Genomic DNA, 19,708 nt, shown 5'->3' with positions numbered 1-19,708 from the left:
CCCTCCGGAACCTTCTTCCCCTTCACTTTCCTCTGACCCCCCTTCTCCCAATCCCACCCCCTGCCGCGTTTTCACTATCCCCTCTGACCTTCCACTCTCTGACCCTGAACGATCAGTCCTCAGCAAAGGCCTGAGCTTCATCCCCTTACGCCCCCACCTCAATGAATTTTGAGCTCGGCACGATGTTGAGCTCTTTTTCCGCCGCCTTCATCTCCGTGCCCACTTCACTGGCCAGGAATCTTCCCCCCGCACAACTGACCCTTTCTCCCGCTTGCAGAATTCCCGTTCTACCTGGACCCCTCCCCCTGGCCTCTTACCCTCTCTAGATCTTTTCATCGCTAACTGCCGCCGTGACATCGGCCGTCTCCATTTCTCTGCGCCCCTCACTCACTCCAACCTACCTCCCTCCGAACTTGCAGCACTCCATTCTCTTAGATCCAACCCTGACATTGTCATTAAACCCGCTGACAAGGGTGGTGCTGTTGTTGTTTGGCGTACTGACCTCTACCTAGCGGAAGCTGAATGCCAACTCTCCGACACCTCCTCCTACCTCCACCTGGACCATGACCCCACTACCGAACATCAAACCACCGTTTCCAAGACTGTCACTGACCTCATCTCCTCTGGAGATCTTCCCCCTGCTGCCACCAACCTCATAGTTCCCCAACCCCGCACAGCCCGCTTCTACCTCCTTCCCAAGATCCACAAACAGGACTGCCCTGGTAGACCCATCGTTTCAGCCTGTTCTTGCCCTACAGAACTTATCTCTTCCTATCTTGACTCTATCTTTTCTCCCCTTGTCCAGTCTCTTCCCACCTACATCCGCGACTCTTCGGACGCCCTCCGCCACTTTAACAGTTTCCAGTTTCCTGGCCCCAACCGCTTCCTTTTCACCATGGACGTACAATCCCTCTACACCTCCACCCCCCACCCGGATGGCCTGAGGGCGCTCCGCTTCTTCCTTGAATAGAGGCCCGACCAGTCCCCATCCACCACGACCCTCCTCCGCCTGGCTGAACTTGTTCTCACATTGAACAACTTCTCCTTTAACTCCACTCATTTCCTCCAAATCAAAGGTGTTGCCATGGGTACCCGCATGGGTCCTAGCTATGCCTGCCTTTTCGTGGGCTATGTGGAACAATCTTTGTTCCAGTCCTACTCGGGTCCCCTCCCTCACCTCTTTTTCCGATACATTGATGACTGTATCGGTGCCGTTTCCTGCTCTCGCCCCGAACTTGACAATTTCATTCACTTTGCCTCCAATTTCCACCCTTCCCTCACCTTCACATGGTCCATCTCGGTCTCTTCCCTTCCCTTCCTCGACTTCTCCGTCTCCATCTCTGGGGATAGGTTATCGACCAATATTTACTACAAGCCCACTGACTCCCACAGCTACCTGGACTACACTTCCTCCCACCCCGCTTCCTGTAAGGACTCTATTCCATTCTCCCAGTTTCTCCGCCTCCGCCGTATCTGCTCCGACGACGCCACCTTCCGCACCAGTGCTTCAGACATGTCTTCCTTTTTCCGCAACCGAGGATTCCCCTCTACTGTGGTTGACACTGCCCTCGACCGTGTCAGTTCTATCTCCCGCACTTCTGCCCTCACCCCTGCCCCGCCCTCCCGCAACCACGATAGGGTTCCCCTTGTCCTCACCTTTCACCCCACCAGCCTTCACATTCAACGGATCATCCTCCGGCATTTCCGCTACCTCCAAAGTGATCCCACCACCAAACGTATCTTCCCCTCCCCTCCCCTTTCAGCATTCCGCAGGGACCGCTCCCTCCGAGACACCCTAGTCCACTCCTCTATCACCCCAAACAGCCCTTCCTCTTCGCCTGGCACCTTCCCGTGCAAGCGGAGGAGATGTAACACCTGCCCCTATACCTCCCCCCTTCCCACTGTCCAGGGCCCCAAACACCCCTTCCAGGTGAAACAGCGATTTACTTGTACTTCTCGCAATCTAGTATACTGTATTCGCTGCTCACGATGCGGTCTCCTCTACATTGGGGAGACCAAACGCAGATTGGGTGACCGCTTTGCGGAACACCTCCGTTCAGTCCGTAAGGGTGACCCCGAGCTTCCGGTCGCCTGTCATTTTAATTCACCGCTCCATTCCCACTCGGACCTCACCGTCCTTGGCCTCTTGTATTGTTCCACGGAAGCTCAACGTAAACTCGAGGAACAGCACCTCATCTTCCGATTAGGCAGTCTGCAGCCTTCCGGACTCAATATCGAGTTCAACAATTTCAGATCATAAGCTCGGCCCCCATTTCATTTTCTCTAGTAAATGTTCCACTCCTTTCCCCCCCCCCCTTTCCTTTTGTTTCTCTCTCACACCTGGCAGCTATCTTTTGCCCTGCCAGTACACTTTACACCTAATCCCAGCCTATTACCATCTCGTCTAGCTTCTAATCTCTTTTACTTCTTTTGTTTCTTTTATTCTTTTGTCCGATCGCAGCCCTGCCTCCGATCTAGTTTCTTTTCTTTCCAGTTTTGAAGAAGGGTCCAACCCGAAACGTCAACTCAAATTTCTCTCCACGGATGTTGCCTGACCTGCTGAGTTTTTCCAGCATTTTCTGTTGTTATTAAGGCTTTAATAATGTCCTAGTATGGGTTGAATATTCATACACCAAAATGCAGTAATAGCCAATCCATTCGCATGGTGTCTCTCTAAGAATGTTGCAGTTACCTCCAACAATTAATTCCACTTCATTATTCAGCTCTTCAGCGTTCGTTAAAGCCTGAATAAGTCTAATTTACAATTAAACTACCCTTAAATGTGTGATTGAAGACTGTCCTCTTTTAATTGGACCAAGTAAATTAAACAAATAAACTGTAATTAGGACTGTAAAACTTTAAATAAGCCTTAGCAAATCAAATTAAAATTTGGTTATCTAAATCAATTATGCACTCCAGTCCCCGCGGCGCCCACCGGTCACGGAAGTACTCGAGCGTGCCGGCGGACACCGCGTGCTCCATCTCCAGGGCCACCCGGACGCAAACATGGCCGCGGAAGAGAGGGAGGCAATCTGGCTGGACGAGATTGAAGACTGTCCCTCTTTTAAATGGACCAAGTAAATTAAACAAATAAACTGTAATTAAAACTCTAAGGCCTAGAAATTCAGTATAGCCACTTTTGGGGCGGTAAAGTCAGGCGGCCGCTAAAGTTTGCGCCCGGCGCAAAGTCGCGCCCCCTTCGGCGATATTCAGTCGCATCGCCCCAGGAGGTTGCTGCTGCGCTAAAACAGGCGATGCATGACTATCTTTAGGCGCTAAGCCGGCGGTGCTGAGCGATACCCCCGAGGCCGGGCGCAGCGCCGGTGCGGCGAGTTGCTGATTGACGGCAGACACTCTGGCGCCGGTCAGCTCTTAAAGGGGGAGGGTGGATTTGTTTGCCTGCCACGCCCTGCACACTGCAGCCCTCAACCTAGGCCTGACCACTTCAGCTTCACCTGCACAACGCCCAGGGCTATGGAGAAGGCCAGGGAGAGAGCGCAGCGCTTCAGCGACGGTGACCTGAGGCTGCTGGTTGGCGGAGTGGAGCGCAGGCGCCATGTTCTGTTCCCAGAAGGTGGCAAGAGGCTGCTGCCCAGCGCCTACCGGAAAGCCTGGAGGGAGGTCTCAAACAGGGTGTCTTCCAACAGCGTGGTTGCCAGGACTCCTGTGCAATGCCGGAAGAAGTTCAACGACCTCACTCGGGTTGTCAGGGTGAGTACCCTTTCCAGTGTCCTCCTCATCCCTGCATGTGCACCTCACTTTATGGGCAAAGGGACCTGAAAGCCCTAATGGCCAGCCCTCATCCAGCAGCTATGGGACTGGCATGAAAATCACTTGCACATTCAGCACTTTACACACTGTACAAGCTATTCGACCATGGGAGGCAGTGCAGACAAGATCAGAGCTTCACACCATACAAGCTATTCGACCATGGGAGGCAGTGCAGACAAGATCAGGGCTTCACACCGTACAAGCTATTCGACCATGGGAGGCAGTGCAGACAAGATCAGGGCTTCACACTGTACTTAGAGGCCGTCCTTTCTCTTGCAGGCCAAGGTGGCGCACAACCGGTGGAAACGAATTGACACTGGGGGAGGCCGTCCTGACGTCAAAGAGCTCTCCGACCTCGACCAGCATGTGGAGCGCATTATGGCAGGCCGGCTGATTGGTCCGTCGCCAGTGGAGATGCCGACCCTGTTCTGGGCACCAATGGTAAGGGCATCACCTTTTTGACTTCGCTCGTTCCACTTGCGCCTCAGATCAGCATCCTTTGCCACTGTCCGACCAATGCAGTGAATGGCACCACTTATGCCTCCCTCGCTGCCGCCCTGTCCTCACTCTAAAGCTACTCTTGTGCCTTCCTGCTTTCAGATGGTGAATCGCCAGGTGAGGAGGCGGGCCCTCAAGCTGCCACTGTCAGCGCTTCAGAATACGAGGAGGAGGAAGAGGAAGCCGGCCCATCAGTGCCACCCTCAGCCGCGCCAGCCCATGGCGATGTAGGGGACACGTCTTCCCTGGAGGGGAGCAGGGGGGAAGCTCTGGGGCCCAGTGGCCTGCAGCAACGCGGGAGGGGTGGGGAAGCTCGGCGGACTTCTCCCCAGAGGGTGAGTGCGGCCTCCAGTCCTGCGACGGTCAGCGCAGAGGAGGTGCAGCTCCTGGAGGAAATGGCCGTCCAGGCTGAGCGCAGGCACAATGAGCTCATGGCTGCAGTGGCAAGGATGCCTGACTCCATTGAGTCTTTGTCAAGGAGTGTGCAGCAATTTGGAGCAGCACAGGCCAGGAGTCTACAGGACTTTGCGGCAGCACAGGCGGCGTCGAGCCAAGTGCTCAGTCGTGCCATCCATTCACTGGCTGTTGTCATGCGGACACAGACCAGGGCCACACGGGCACTAACTGCTGCCACCCTCGCTGGATCAGCCAGGCATTGCCAGGGCACTCGCCGTGCAGCAGCAGCCCAGCAGTCTGTTCTTCAGCTGTTTGCTGCGCATGCTGCAGTGCTGGCCCGTGCGAGTGCCAATGTCTCAGGCGACCAGCGAGCACCTGCAATCTGCCAGGTTGGCATCATTCCTGCAGCCGACACTGCCACTCCGCCATTGCAGCTGTCACGAGCCGTTGGACAGACTGCTGCCGCCCAGCCAGAGTTGGAGCAGTCAGCAGCCGGCCACTCCAAGGCCAGAGCTGGTGCAGGCCGACCCCCAAGGGCATCTGCCGTCTCGCCATCTGCCCCTCAGCAGCCTTCCCCCAGCCTTGCTGCAGCCACTGGGCTCCCATTGAGGAGGAACTGCAGGGCGGGCAGGGGCCAGGCAAGGATGCGAAAGGCATCGCCCTCGCAGGGCAAAAAGTAGAAGGTATGCACAAATGCCTGGTGCTTTTTGTAAGGCCGAGACTGGTGCAGTTGTGTTTTTGTAAGGCCGAGACTGGTGTCTTTCTTTCTTTTTGTAAGGCCAAGACTGGTGCAGTTGTGTTTTTGTAAGGCCGAGACTGGTGTCTTTCTTTCTTTTTGTAAGGTCAAGACTGGTAGTTTTGTGTTTTTGGAGGGGGCTTCTCCACATGAGGATGTAATGTGGGAAGGGCAGAGGTTTGCAATAAATTATTGTTGTTAAATTGCAGTGTGCATGGTTTTTTGGTTAAGTCCTGTTTGCCCTGCTCGGCTGAGGGCTTGTAGAGCAGCTACATTCATCTGCTGACATTGGCACAAGCCATTCCCTGAGAGGGGGCCTAGAACCGACGTTCAATAAGCCGGTGACGGGCGGCCCTTGCACTTTCTGCCTCCCTCCTGTGCTGGTCCTCCTCCTCCTCCTCCTCCTGAGGTGGTCCTCCAATCTCTGGTGGCAGTGCCTGAGTCCTGTGGATAGCCAGGTTGTGCAGCATGCAGCAAACGACCACGAAATGGGAGACTCGCTCCGGCGAATACTGTAGGGCTCCACCGGAACGATCCAGACAGCGGAACCGTTGCTTCAGGACGCCGATTGTTTGTTCGATGATGTTCCTGGTCGCTTGATGGCTCTCATTGTATCCCTCTTCAGCAGGGGTGCTGGGCGCACGGAGCGGGGTCATCAGCCAGGTACACAAAGGATAGCCTTTGTCCCCGATAAGCCATCCTCGTGGGTGAGGCTGTGCCTGGAACATGTCTGCCACAGAAGTCTGTCGCAGGATGAAGGCATCGTGGCTGCTGCCTGGAAAGTGGGCATTGACAGCTAGGATGAGCTGCCTGTGGTCACACACCAGCTGGACGTTCAGCGAATGGTAGCCCTTCCGGTTGCGGTAATCCTCGGCACTCTCCAGAGGTGCCCGCAAAGCCACATGCGTGCAGTCAATGGCGCCCTGCACCATGGGGAAGCCCACGAATGCTGCAAAGCCCATTGCATGCTGTTGCTGCTTGGCAAGGGCCATGGAGAAGGAGATGAACTGACGTCTCCTTTTGAAAAGGGCATTGGTCACCTGGCGGATGCAGCAATGCACGGCGAACTGGGAGATGTTGGCAATGTCCCCAGTAGCGGATTGGAAGGAGCCGGTGGCATAGAAGTTGAGAGCCACCATCACCTTCACTGCCACCGACAGAGACGTCCTGCTCCTCAGCTGTGGCATCAGATCACCGCCAAGCAGGTGGCAGATCTCAGTGACCACCGCCCTTCTGAATCGCAGCCTCCGAACACACTGCTCGTCAGACATGTTGAGATAGGAGAACTGCTGGCGGTATACCCTGGGTGGGTAAGGCCTCCTTTCCCCGACACCTGTTGCCCCCTCTCCATCTAGCCAGGGCTGCCACTCTCTCACGGCGTCTGTGAGCCCTTTGGATGCAATTGAGAAAGCCAGCGTTTACACCCATTGCAGCCTCCATAATATGCTGGCAAACAATGAGATGTCAATGAAGGCAAAGACAAGTGGAAAGCTGTGGCCTGAAGCCACAAGTACCTGTCCGAGTGTTGGGCCAAAGCAGAAAGCTCTCTACCTTGGTCTCTCTCCAAAGATCCATTTCTCAAGAAGGAGTGCTGCGAAATGGCAGCCTTTTATAGTGCAGGAGGAGTGCCCTTTAATTTGCGCCCCCCGCGCCCCGCATCGACTGAGCACCGTTCCACTCTAACAGTCGCTAGGGGCGCCAGGCGCACAATGGGGCGTCGCGACTGAATTTCCGGTTGGGGGCGCACAAAGGGCGTTGCACGAGGAAATGACGTCATGAACTGCGCGCGCAGCTGAGCGCGCGCAAAGACTTTGCGCCGCCGCTAAATCTCTAGTGAAGTTGGGGCGAGGCGCAGATCACGCTGCGCCCGGCCGCTAGCCGCCTAGCGCCCGACATCTACTCCTCCTAAGGCGCTAACGGCTGGCGCAACCAACTGAATTTCTAGGCCTAAAACTTTAAATAAACCTTAGCAAATCAAATTAAAATTTGGTTGTCCAATCCAATTATGCACTCCAGTCCCCGCGGTGCCCACCGGTCACGGAAGTGCTCGAGCGCGCCGGCGGACACCGCGTGCCCCATCTCCAGGGCCACCCGGGCGCAAACATGGCCGCGGAAGAGAGGGAGGCAATCTGGCTGGACGAGATTGAAGACTGTCCCTCTTTTAAAAGGACCAAGTAAATTAAACAAATAAACTGTAACTAAACCTCTAAAACTTCAAATAAACCTTAGCAAATCAAATTAAAATTTGGTTGTCCAATCCAATTATGCACTCCAGTCCCCGTGGCGCCCACCGGTCACGGAAGTGCTCGAGCGCGCCGGCGGACACCGCGTGCTCCATCTCCAGGGCCACCCGGGCGCGAACATGGCCGCGGAAGAGAGGGGCGCAATCTGGCTGGACGAGATTGAAGACTGTCCCTCTTTTGGTAGGACCAGAAAATAAACAAGTAAACTTTAACTAATAAACCTTTACAAAAACGTTAATAAATCAAATTAGAATTTGGTTATCTAAATTAATTATGCACTCCAGTCCCCGCGGCGCCCACCGGCCACGGAAATCCTCGAGCGTGCCGGCGGACACCGCGTGCTCCATCTCCAGGGCCACCCGGGCGCGAATATGGCCGCGGAAGAGAGGGAGGCAATCTGGCTGGACGAGATTGAAGACTGTCGCACATTCAGGTGTACAGGTGACATTAATAAACTGTTTGAGGTGGGCTTTTGTGGTGTCACGTGAATGCTTCAGTAAGTCAGAGTCTTGTAGCAGGCTGTGTATAAATGAGAAATACCTCGCTTCCCTAATGAGTTTGTTTAAATGGAAGAATCTATTAACTGCCACTCCTCCTTTGTGCGGCACAGAAGCTGTCAGACTGAAGAATGAAGTGACCCAACGAGCTGACTGCTCTGCTGATTTCTAATTACGTTTACATGCAGCCTTTTCCTTAAAGTGGTGGATGCATTCTGAAGCGAACAGCAATCAGAGTCATCGTTACCTCAGCCTGCGCCAAGAGATTTAATCCGCAGCCATTCCTGAAACAATGGTGCGAGGCGTGCAATTTCACTCTACGGTGAAATAAACGAATCGGCGATTAGGTGGTGCGCTGTAACAATCTAGAACAGGTAGAAACGGTTCAAAACTGAACTCGGAGCTGCTGCGAAGCGAATGAGTATCGCTGTGTGAAAGCTCTAGAATTCTTTCCCTAAATCTCTCTCTCCCTGCCTTTAAGACGCTTATTAAAACCTGTTTACTTAACCAAGCTGGAGGTCACATGCCCTGTTATCTGATGTGGGGCTCAGTGTCAAATGTTGTCTGATAACGCTCCTGTGAACCGCCTTGAGACGCTAACGATGCTCTATAAATACAGATTGTTTTGTGTGTGTGGTGTTCGAGAAAGGAATTTTATTGTGACCCATGCGCACAGTTCAAAACATAAAGTCCTCGAAATATGCAGCAGATTAATTATCGTTTTAAAGAGAAAGAAAACTTAACAATACACGTGGGTCCTTCATCAGAACTGGTAAAGCGGCTGTATTTTTCTCTTTCCGAAGCTGATAGACCTGCTGTGCCTGCTTTTATTTTCAGATTTCCAGCATTAATGTGGAGAGGGGGGGGGGGTCACTTTTATTCCTACTGCCTGGTAAAGTAGCTTGCATGTTTTGACCATTACTTTTCACAATGAAATGCTCCAGCCTTCGAAAGAAAAGCATGATAACATTGCAGAGACCAAGGCAGTAAATAAGCAGTAGTGGGCGGAAGTGACTGGCAGTAGCCAGTGACCGGTGACCCCCCAAAAAAGTCATTGTAATTGTGTTGTCATTCTCTCAGCTGTTGCTTGTTTTTAAAATATATATGGGCGGCAGCTTGAAAGGACAATCTGATTGACGTGACGCCAAAGTATATGAAGGTAATCTAGGAGAAAAGTAATTTGCTAATTGCCTCTGACTGCCAGTGCGTGTCGGGCAGTGGAAGACAGCTGTCGGGCCAAAGAAAAGCAAAGCAAGTTTGAGTACTCTGCACAAAACACTGGGATGGATCTGGGCACTAATTCATGCAGTCAGGAATGGTATGGAGCTGGGAGGGAGAGAGAGAGAGGGGGACATTTGTACATGACACCACAAATCGTTCACTGATGAGAATGAAATTCGGCAACCAATCCGTGGCCTCGGCTGAGCTCTTGATTTGCCTAGAAGTCGGTTTACTTTTAAGACTTGAAGTCATGCAATAAAGAGACATTTTCCATGCACAAATAATTTTCTTCACCTCCTTAAGGAACATTCCTTTTGCTGACTGATCAGCACAAGAGCACAGCCAGGTAAGAATGAAAACATAGGTCCTTTAATTAAAACATGCAGATACCTTCTCTCTTTTTAGGACTGCATTTTTAGGAGTTTTTGTTGCTTGGACAGTTTAGATGTCAAATCCTATTACTGTAGATTGGTGCCATGCATAGCTGTGTTTATTTACATTTAAACGAGTCAGAGAAAAAGCACAGGCAGTGTTGTTTCTGTCTTGTGGTAATCTTTTAATATGCATAATCTTGTCACAATCTCGGCATTAAGTACTTGTAGTAGGATTTCACGTTTTGAACCAGATGTTCAAGGCTTAATGTCTGTTGCATTGCAATGAAGTAAACATAAAGCACAACATTTGTACAAGTTTAAGTATAATATTTTGACTGTTGGGCTCTGAGCAAGGCTCTTTAGGAAGTTTGTGCTATTCAGGCATCTTGTAATATCAGTTCTTACTGAGCTACACACCCCATCTCAGAATATTCAACATTAAATGTGCCTTTTATAATGCCTTATCGCACCCTCAGGACATGCCACTAACCATTTAGTTTTGAAGTGCAGTCACTGCTGTTATAGGGAAACAGGCAGTCAATTTGGTCACGGCAAGATCCCTCAAACAACCAATGAGATGAATGAAATAAAAACAGCAAATGCTGGAAATACTTAGCAGGTCGGCAGCATCTGTGGAGAGAAAGAGAGTTCATGTTTCAGCTCAATGACCCTTCGTCACGAAAGATCATTGACCTGAAACGTTAACTCTGTTTCTCTCTCTCCACAGATGCTGCCTGACCTGCTGAGTATTTCCAGCATTTTCTGTTTTTATTTCAGATTTCCAGCATCCGCAGTACTTTGCTTTTATTAATGAGATGAGTGATTGGTTAATCTGTGGTGGGATTAGTTGTTGGAGGAATTTTGGCCAGGATGGCAGGAGAACTCCCTTCTTTTCAAATAATGACATAGGATCTCTTACGTCCACCTGAATCGCCAGAAAAGCCACATTGTTGTTCTTCTGAAATGATATTTACGGGGAGGCAGGGATGGTGCGGGGACGCGCAAGTTCTGCCGAATTTAATGGCAGGACCTTATTCTAATGTTTTCTTAGGTTTCCCGCCTGGCAGCTGGCTAGATTGACAGGCTGGCCAACTGGCAGGCGAGAAAACCAGCGGCAAGAGGCCACAGCCGGGAGCCCTTGGGGACTGTCCTCCACAATCAGGAGGGAGGCAGCGAGAGATTGGGGCTTGGAGGTGGGGAAGGGGAATATGAAAGCCGGAATTGGGAGGAAGGGAACGAGAGATCAGGACTTGGTAAGGGGCAGGTAGACAGCAGCGGGGGGTTAGAAAGAGGCTGTTAGCGGCGGGGGGCGGGGGGGCCGAATGCTTACTTGAGGGGCTGAAGGGAACATTCCTGCTGCTCCTGGCCCACAAGGAATGCCATAAAAAGAACTTGCTTCTGGAGCCGGTAGATCTCGCCTCCATTTTGCTGGCGAGTTTCCCGAGCCCTGGGAAACCCGGCCACCAACTGTTAAATTTAAACCTGACTCCCAATTGCACTGTGAGAGCCTGATTTAAATATGTTAATGTAGTGTCTCTCCTCTCGAGGGCAGGACGCTCGCACAGCACACTACCTGCTGCTGTAAAAACGGCAACAGGCGGTTAAGTGGCGGGTCCAGGACGTGTTCCCTATTTTTAACCCCTCCTCCATCCCTCCTGCCCCTCGTGGGGGTGACAAGACTAAAAACTCTGACAATGCAGCATTCCCCAGTACCACATTGAAATGTCAGCTGGATTATGTGCTTAAATCCTGGAGTGTGGCTTGAACCTTCTGACTTTCCCTGTAAGGTTTACTTACAACCTAGAATTCAGTATTAGAAAAAAGTTATGTTAGAGGGAAGTTAATAAAACTCATAAAAATTGATCAGTTAATCTGTGTATTTGAAACATTCTGGCTTAGAAACTGGATGGCACCTTGTGCGTTTGTCCGACACTAAACGGGTGCCTAAGCCTCCAATATGGTGGACAGGAATTGCACGCTTATTATGAGCCAGAAGCGCACTGCCCACCATATTGGTGTAAGCAAAACAATAGGTGTCCAGGGCCCATGCCTGAAGCAGGCATTAGGTCCTTTGCACATTCAGATAAGAGGATTAATGCCTATTTGAGGCCCCTTCTGAAAAATTGGGTTGCCCCAAACGCAGCTTGTGCTGGACCGGCTGCATCAGGGAAACCAGGTCTCCATGCGGCCTAACTGGCTGCCCTTAAAGGGACCGCCGCAGGCCGCAACCAACAAGGTAAGTGTTTCAAATACCCCTACCTGAATGAGGAGCAGGAGGGCAATGGGGAAAGAGCGGTGGAGTGGGACTAATTAGGCAGTTCTTTCAAAAGAGGCACGATGGGCCAAATGGCCGCCTTCTGTGCTATAAGATTCTATGATGTTCCTAAATACAATCGTGAAGCTTTCCGCTGGTTGGTATTTATAGCAAAATCAAACGGAACACATTTATAATGTCATTGCTACCAGATCAAACTTCCCCACTGTGAGGAGTTAGTTGTTTGCTCTTTAACCACCTTGTATAAATCTTTATTTTATTTATCATTGTTTTGAGCTCTTTACACTGATTGTACACTCAGCTGTGAGTGAGCTTAGCACAGCCTGTTAGGAGTGTTCCATCTGCTGTCGGTATTAGTCAAATGATGTACCCGTACTAAGTTTGCATACAATTTTCACCAAAGCTACAATTTGCATTATAGCTGGTTTTATAGCTTTCCATTTTAAAAGTACAACAAATAATCATTTGGGTTCTGTATTTCTTTTGAGAGAAGTAACAAAACTATGCAGAATTTCTTTCATTATTAAAGCTGTTTTACTAGCAAACTATCTACTTGTGACTGTATTGATTCACTAATTGCTTGGAAGTCTTGGCTGAAAAAAAATACAATAAAATCAATGTGTGTGTTTACTCAGAGGCCAAACCTTACTGACAGCATGACATCTGCAACTTCCTAGGCACAAAGCACAATGCTGGAGGCCTGTGTTTCAAACATGAGACCTGTGATCATCTTCATTTGCATCAGATTGCTAAAAGATGTAGAGGTCGATTTTTAACTTTTGGGTGACCAACAGGCGAGTGCACTGGCTGGTCACCCTTGCCCGTGTTTCAGGCTGGCACGATTTTGAGGCACCGGCGCCTCTCTCATCCAGCTGCCGAGTGCAAATTGGACATCCCCAATGTATTTCACCAGCTTAAGTCTGGCCAATCTTGGGCCGCCATCAAGTTAAGTGAGGGGGAGGGGTTCGTGATCACGGAGGGAGGATCCCAGGGTGGCAGCGTCCCAGATTATTTATGTGGGGGTCTGACGTAAGAAAACTACTAGGCAGTTGGTCTAAGCGTTAAACAAAGCTTTAATCAACTGTTTTTCAACATGGAGATCCAGTTGTGTCCTTTACTAGTTCCTGTTAAAGAATGTCCTGAGCAAGCTGGGCCCATGCCCGAGTATTTATACTCTCCCTGGACAGCGCCACCAGCAGGCCGCCCAGTATCATTTCATAAGTCATTTCCACATGAATGACAAGATTCATGTCAGGGTCGTTGGCTGGGTTTCCTCTGTGGTATCACCCCTGGAAATGGTCAGCGCATTCACGGTGCACCCTCTGACCGTTTCCAACCTAAGATGGCAATCGGGGCCCCGATGGCCATATCGAAATGGACCCACCAACTAAGGCAGGTGCATCGGGCACTCGGCAACAGGCCCCTTTCAAAATAGTGCCGGCTGCAGCGTCCGTGTTGGTCCAATAAGGCTGCCAACCCCACTTTGAGGCTATTGCCACCCCATTAACACCAGCAACGCAAGCTAAAATCAGCCCCCACCTTGTAAATGAAACAAAAGTAATAACTTATTTTAAACGTTACTTGAACTCACTTGGGAATTAACGCTCTTCAATTAAAGAGAAAATAGTAGTCCCTCATTAATTTTTTAAATCAGATTCTTTGTTTTAAAAAGGCAATGAGATGAAGGCCTGAATTTGAATTACATTTGGATCGAACATAACCAAAGATCTTCAAAAGAATAATCATTAATTAAAGGTTTTACTGTTTAACCAGAAATGCTCCACATTTGTACTTGCATGTAAAAATTGGGGCCAAAAAATCATCTATCTAGCAAGGTGCATCCTGCTGTGGCCTGCATACCATATCAGTTTGAGACAATAACAATTAGTTAAAAACATTTAGCAATGCCATGGGGGGAGGGGGAGTCGCAGGCCCAGCAGATTTTAACTACTGGGCTACATTGGAATGCCACTGGTTAGCTGCTCAGTCGTTTCAGCAGGAAAGCAGCAGCTGGCCAGTGGGAGAAGGATGAAGAAGGCTCCCAGCAACAAGTACAGGTGGGGGCTGGGGGTGAAGAGCCTGGGACCTCGTTGGCTTCCCGAAAGGGGTCACCTGGCGGGGTGGCCATGGTGGGCGCCCCACTCGGGGCGGTTAAAATCTCACTGGGGTCTAGTGCATCATGGGACCCCGGTTTTCATTTAGTCAGGAGCCTCTTCTGCTGCCAAACCCAGCTGTGTTGAAATCATAAATTGGCGGGAACGGAGCTAAAAATGGAGCCGCTCCATTTTAACTGCGCCCCCTCTCCATTCCAGCCAATCGGTCAGAGTTCGAATCGCTTCCTCAGAGTTTGTAAGTACACTATTAGTGACATGAATCAGTCATTCATGAAAGAAAGACTTATGAAATAATACTGAGCAGCCTGCGGGTGGCACTGTCCAGGGAGAGTATAAATACTCGGGCACAGGCCCAGCTTGTGCAGGACATTCTTAACAGGAACTAGTGAAGGGCACTAGACCTCCATGTTGTAAAACAGTTGATTAAAGCTTTGATTAACGCTTAGACCAAGTGCCTAGTAGTTTTCTTGTGTCAATTAGCATGACCAGTGCTTCTCCCACAGTGAGAGTGAAGTGGGTGAAGACACTGTGTAATGCAATGCTAAACCATACAGCCCAAGAGTGGCGCGGTTCAATTTCCAGCCTTTGTTGAATTAGCTGATCTCCGTTAGGGCAGCAGCTCAGTAGTTACATTTGGTCTCTGTGCCCCAGGCCTGAGAAGGTAAAAATCAGCCTTGGATTCCTGATTTCTGTCCAGTGAGTCCTGTTGAAAAGCCCATGTGTGCATGTTGAATAAGATGTGGTTCTTGCTCGACTGTGATGTGCTCCACACAGTAAAATAGCTTGCTGGCATTCACTAGGGTACATTTTCCAATTGGTAATGCTTAATAAACAGACATAAATTAACCGATCATATGGGTGGCAATAAATTACTCCAGATCACTGACCGTTTGGCACCCCAGTTAATTTCCCAGATGTGGTCTGTGAAGCGTCAGCCAGCTTCCCAGCTGCAATATTTAAATGAGACCCTGACTATTATTCAGACGCCCATGCATTTGACCATAATTTATGCCAGAAAGCGCAGAGTTGAAAACCCATTCATTTAAAGTGGGGGTCAGGGTTTAAAAAAGCTTTTTGGCTGTTTGTGTGGGTGTTTGTTTTCTTTCAGTCAGCATTTCATCTCTTGACTGGCAAAGGGAATGATTTTCCTCTGGACTTCTCTCGTTCCACCACTGTAACCTCATTTTATGCACAATTTTGCAAAGTTTTGGAGTGGGGAAATTCACCCCCTTTGTGTCATGTGATTTGGCAGTACCTTTATAGCAGATCCACCATATTGGCACAATGGGTTGGTCTACAAAAATCCTCCCCCACACTAATTTTTTGAAGGAAGTAAAGGAGGGTGGTTGCCAGGCAGGTTAGGCTGCACCAGAAGCAGACAGCCACTGCCTAGGACAACTTTGCACCCGCATTTACGGGCAGAGCTACGCCAGCCTGGATTTGTCAGGGGACTTCTGCCTGAAGATGCTCCAAATCACCAGGGAGGTAGTGGCGGAGCTGTGCCATCTACTATTGGCGTGAATCATAGGGCTGTCACTACCAAAGGCAGTAACGGTCAATTGTGCCCACAAGTTCTTTGCTTCCACATCCTTTCAGGTATGCTGCAATGCTATCTTATTGAGGGGGAATTTGCAAATAGGGCCACCTTCCTCGCTAATACCTCATGCAGCACCACCGCCACTTCAATGGCCTTCAAACGTAGTGCTCCAGTGTTGCACCATTCCATCCCATGGTCAGATATATTGTGCAAGTCACTGGATTTTTGTTACCCAAACAGACATTACATTAAAATATCAGGGTCTAAAAATTCGGTTGCTTTGCGCCTCTCGTTAGCGCCTAAGAGGGCGCTAACGGGGGGCACAAAGCAACTAGTGCCTGGGCACGGCGCCGCCAACGCCTCCCGCGAAATTCAGCGGGAGGTTAGCGGCAGCGGCAACCGTTAGCGCCCCGCAGCGCCCCGCTCGCGCTCCGGCCGCGATCTTCGCTAGCGCCCCCTGACTTACCGCCGGACGCTATGTCCGATGGGGTCAGGGGGGCCTACCGGCAGCCGGGACGGAGCTAATTAAAGGTGAGATGCCGGGCGGCTATTTTTGTTGCTGGCTGCCTGCCAGCACCTGCCCCTGTTGCCGTCCCCGGCCTCCTCCTCAGCAACCGCCCCCCCCCCCCCCGCCGCAGTGTGCCGACTGCACTCTGTGAGCCCAGCACTTCCCTTGAGTGCCGGGCTCTTTTGCTGGCATTCCGATCCCTGGTGGCCCAGCTGGGCCCCGGGTCACGCTGCGCAAGGCCCCTCCCTTTTAAGAAGGGGAGGAAGGACTGCAGTACCGCGGCACGATGTGCGCTGCGGCATGTAGCGCAGCGCAATTCACTCGCAGCACCCCAAGAAGGAGGCGGGGTGGGGCGATTCCAGAAGCACCGTGCTTCCCTCTTGGGGCGCTACTGATGAATTTCAGCCGCGGGGGTGTTAATTTGTTTGGGGCGCTAAAAGTAGCACCCTGGCAAGGTTAGCGCCCCAAAGGGGGCGAGACTCAATTTTTCACCCCAGGTACTTTTGTAACGACCGCAAACAATTGTGTCCCTATTTCCTTTTCAAGTAGCCAAATTCCTTTAACTTTACTCATCACTTCTTGTAAGCACCTCTTTAACGAATGCTTTCTCACATTTCCCCCCCCCCTTCCCTTTGGCCAGCTTCCAATGGCAGACTGAATATAAGCCAGGAACTTGCCCGTATTTTGAAAATTGAGCTGGTCCTGTTAATTCAGGTGGCGTCAGCACATTAACAATCAGGTAGATTCATTACCCGGCAACACCGAATCAGAGGTCCAATTGAAATGTCTACATATTTGTGATTGGTCTCTTCAGCTCATCCTGCCATAGAAACTTACAATTCCACCCACCTTCCCATCACCGCATCAACTCCCTCTTGAGTGACCCCCGAGTTTTTGCCTCCGTTTCCCTAATCAGAGACCATCCCAGGTATTAGTTGTGCTTTTACATGAAGAAATGTTTCCGGTCATCAATATTGAGCTTTCCCTTTACTAGTTGTACCTATCTCTTTGTCCTACGATCATGTCTTAACTTGTAATAGTGCTCAGGAGTGACCTTTTCTATTCCATTTAGTGTCTTGTATACCTCTCTAAGGCCCCCTCTTGTTCACCTCTTAAAGCTGAAGAGTGTACGATTTTCTAAGCTTTCCTCTGACTCAATGAATCAGCCTCTCTGCACTGCCGCAAGGGTTTGGAAGTTTCTCTGAAGGCTCAGCTACCAGCCCTGACCGCAGTTGTTTCAAGTTCTCACCAGCACGACGGTCTTGGATTTACTGATCTGGCGATATAGCTCCACATTCTGTTTGTTTGGTTGATTACTGCTCTGGAGCGCCGCGTGCTGCTCCGGACCGCGTGCAGCTCTGGAGCGCCGTGTGCTGCTCTGGAGCGCCGCGTGCTGCTCTGGAGCGCCGCGTGCAGCTCTGGAGCGCCGCGTGCTGCTCTGGAGCGCCGCGTGCAGCTCCGGACCGCGTGCAGCTCTGGAGCACCACGTGCTGCTCTGGAGCGCCGCGTGCTGCTCTGGAGCGCCGTGTGCAGCTCCGGACCGCGTGCAGCTCTGGAGCGCCACGTGCTGCTCTGGAGCACTGCGTACAATTCTGGTCGCCATATTATAAAAAGGATATAGAGGCACTGGAGAGGGCGCAGAGAAGATTTACAAGGATGATACCAGAAATGCGAGGGTACACATATCCGGAAAGGATGAACAGGCTGGGTCTCTTTTTTTTTTTCTTTCTTGAAAAGAGAAGGCTGAGGGGTGACCTAATAGAGATCTTTAAAATCATGAAAGGTTTTGATAGAGTAGATACAGAGAGAGTGTTTCCACTTGTGGGAAAGAGCAAAACTAGAGGCCATCAATATAGGATAGTCACCAAGAAATTAAATAGGGAACTCAGGAGAAACTTCTTTATCTAGAGAGTGGTGAGAATGTGGAACTCGCTACCACAGGGAGTGGTTGAAGCGAATAGTATAGAAGTATTTAAGACGCAGTTAGAAAAGCATATGAGGGAGAAGGGAATAGAGGGTTATGCTGACAGAGTTAGATGAGGAAAGATGGGAAGAGGCTCGAGTGGAGTATAAATGGTAGGGCTGGTTGGGCCGAATGGCCTGTTTCTGTGCTGTATATCCTATGTAACTGAACATGGTCAGACATTTAGTTGGGTGAAGTACAGGAGAGTACTCCAGTTCTTTCAAGAGTGGAGGGAAGAGAAAATTGAGGGGAAAACAAATTGACTGGATCGAGATGTATAAAAATACTTGAAGATTTGGGTTTTACTGCAGTAATTTGATGCATCTGTAAGATTTGGATCACAGGTCACACACAGATTACCCAAAGGGTCTTAGGAGCTGTAAGGCTTTTTATTAGAGAGCTACACTTTAAGCATAATCAGATACTACATGCGATTGAAATAGATATAGTAGACATACAACCCGTGACAGATGAGGGCGATCTCCGGCCCTGAAGCGAAACGACCAGACGGACGGTGAGGCAGTACGGTGGTCCCGGATTGGGTGGAGTCCTGCAGTCTGCGGTCACTTCCGTTGGGTTGTCCCTCGAGCTGTTGGAGGTGTTAGGTCGTCAGCCAGCATTGATCCACCTCAGAGGCTAAATTTGACCAAGATGTTGGACCAGAGCCAGCATGCATCCACCTCTGAGAAGCCTTTGCCCCTGACTGCCTGTTTTCCTCTGTCGGTCGCCCATTTTTAGACCTATTTCGATAGGCTGGTGGATACCTGGTGTCAATCATTTTTACCCATCCCATTGTCCAATTACAAGGGAGAGGGTACCTCTGACAGCCCCCCCTCCCATCTTGCTGAGATCAGCTATTTCCCTATCTCTGTTCTAAATGTCTTGTTACCCTTTCAAGAGACTGCTTGTTCATCTTTAAGGCTCCTTGCTAAATCGCTTATCAGTATAGCTATGCCTTGAAGGCCTGTTTTTGTGTTCTGACCTTGTAATTCCGCTCTCTGTACAACTCTTTTTCTGACCTGACTGGAATCCTTCTGTGTCATCAACTTAGGCAAACTGCTGATGTAGGGAACCCGTAACAGACTATTATTTCTTCCAATCCACGATTTCTTACACATTACTATTCTGCATCTCAAAATGCTAGGACTTGGATTGTCCTCCCACTGCTTTCCCCATACAACGAGTCTCGTGTTCTTAGCCATGCCATCTGGGGGAGTGCTGAGTAGAGGGATTTTGCTTCCTGTGGGGCAGGGGAAGGGGGCCTGAGAGTGAGTCGGCCTATCTCACTTTGTAGCAACTGCTTCAAGAGCAGCCGTGTCGGACAGGTTGCTTTCCACCATCCTCAAATGAGGAACCCTGTATGACGAGGGGCAAATAAAGTTAAGGAGCAAGTAACCTTTAAAACTCTAGTGACTGTTGATAGTGCTGTAATAGGATCGTTACCCTTCCAGTGCGTTAAGCTTTTCCCTTGTGTAGTTGAAATCCTACGGACAAACACATTAATGTACTTGTACGAAATATCTTTGCTATTTTAATAAAGATGCTAACCCATTTGTTTTAAATGAGTTGATACTT

The 19,708-nt window shown here is 50.2% G+C and overlaps 1 protein-coding gene across 3 annotated transcripts in view; it reads left to right on the top strand.

Moving 5' to 3' along the window:
- Positions 1 to 19,708, top strand: part of LOC147122286 (palmdelphin-like) — a 141,373-nt gene that overhangs the window by 42,166 nt on the left and 79,499 nt on the right. The window contains exon 1 of one of the 3 annotated variants that reach the window (XM_085983257.1): positions 8,024 to 8,085. The exons of 1 other annotated variant lie outside the window; for it this stretch is intronic. The gene's annotated coding sequence lies outside the window, so the exon portion shown is untranslated. Of the gene's footprint in view, positions 1 to 8,023; positions 8,086 to 9,532; positions 9,709 to 19,708 lie in introns of those variants that run through there. One more of the 3 variants, XM_085983256.1, reaches the window with a different exon arrangement.

This window comes from Somniosus microcephalus, chromosome 3, assembly GCF_052327205.1.
Source record: "Somniosus microcephalus isolate GS21.2 chromosome 3, FLI_Smic_1.0, whole genome shotgun sequence".
Taxonomy (NCBI): Eukaryota; Metazoa; Chordata; class Chondrichthyes; order Squaliformes; family Somniosidae; genus Somniosus; species Somniosus microcephalus.
The sequence above is the reverse complement of the archived record's forward strand: the minus strand, read 5'-3'. Positions and strand labels throughout refer to the sequence as shown.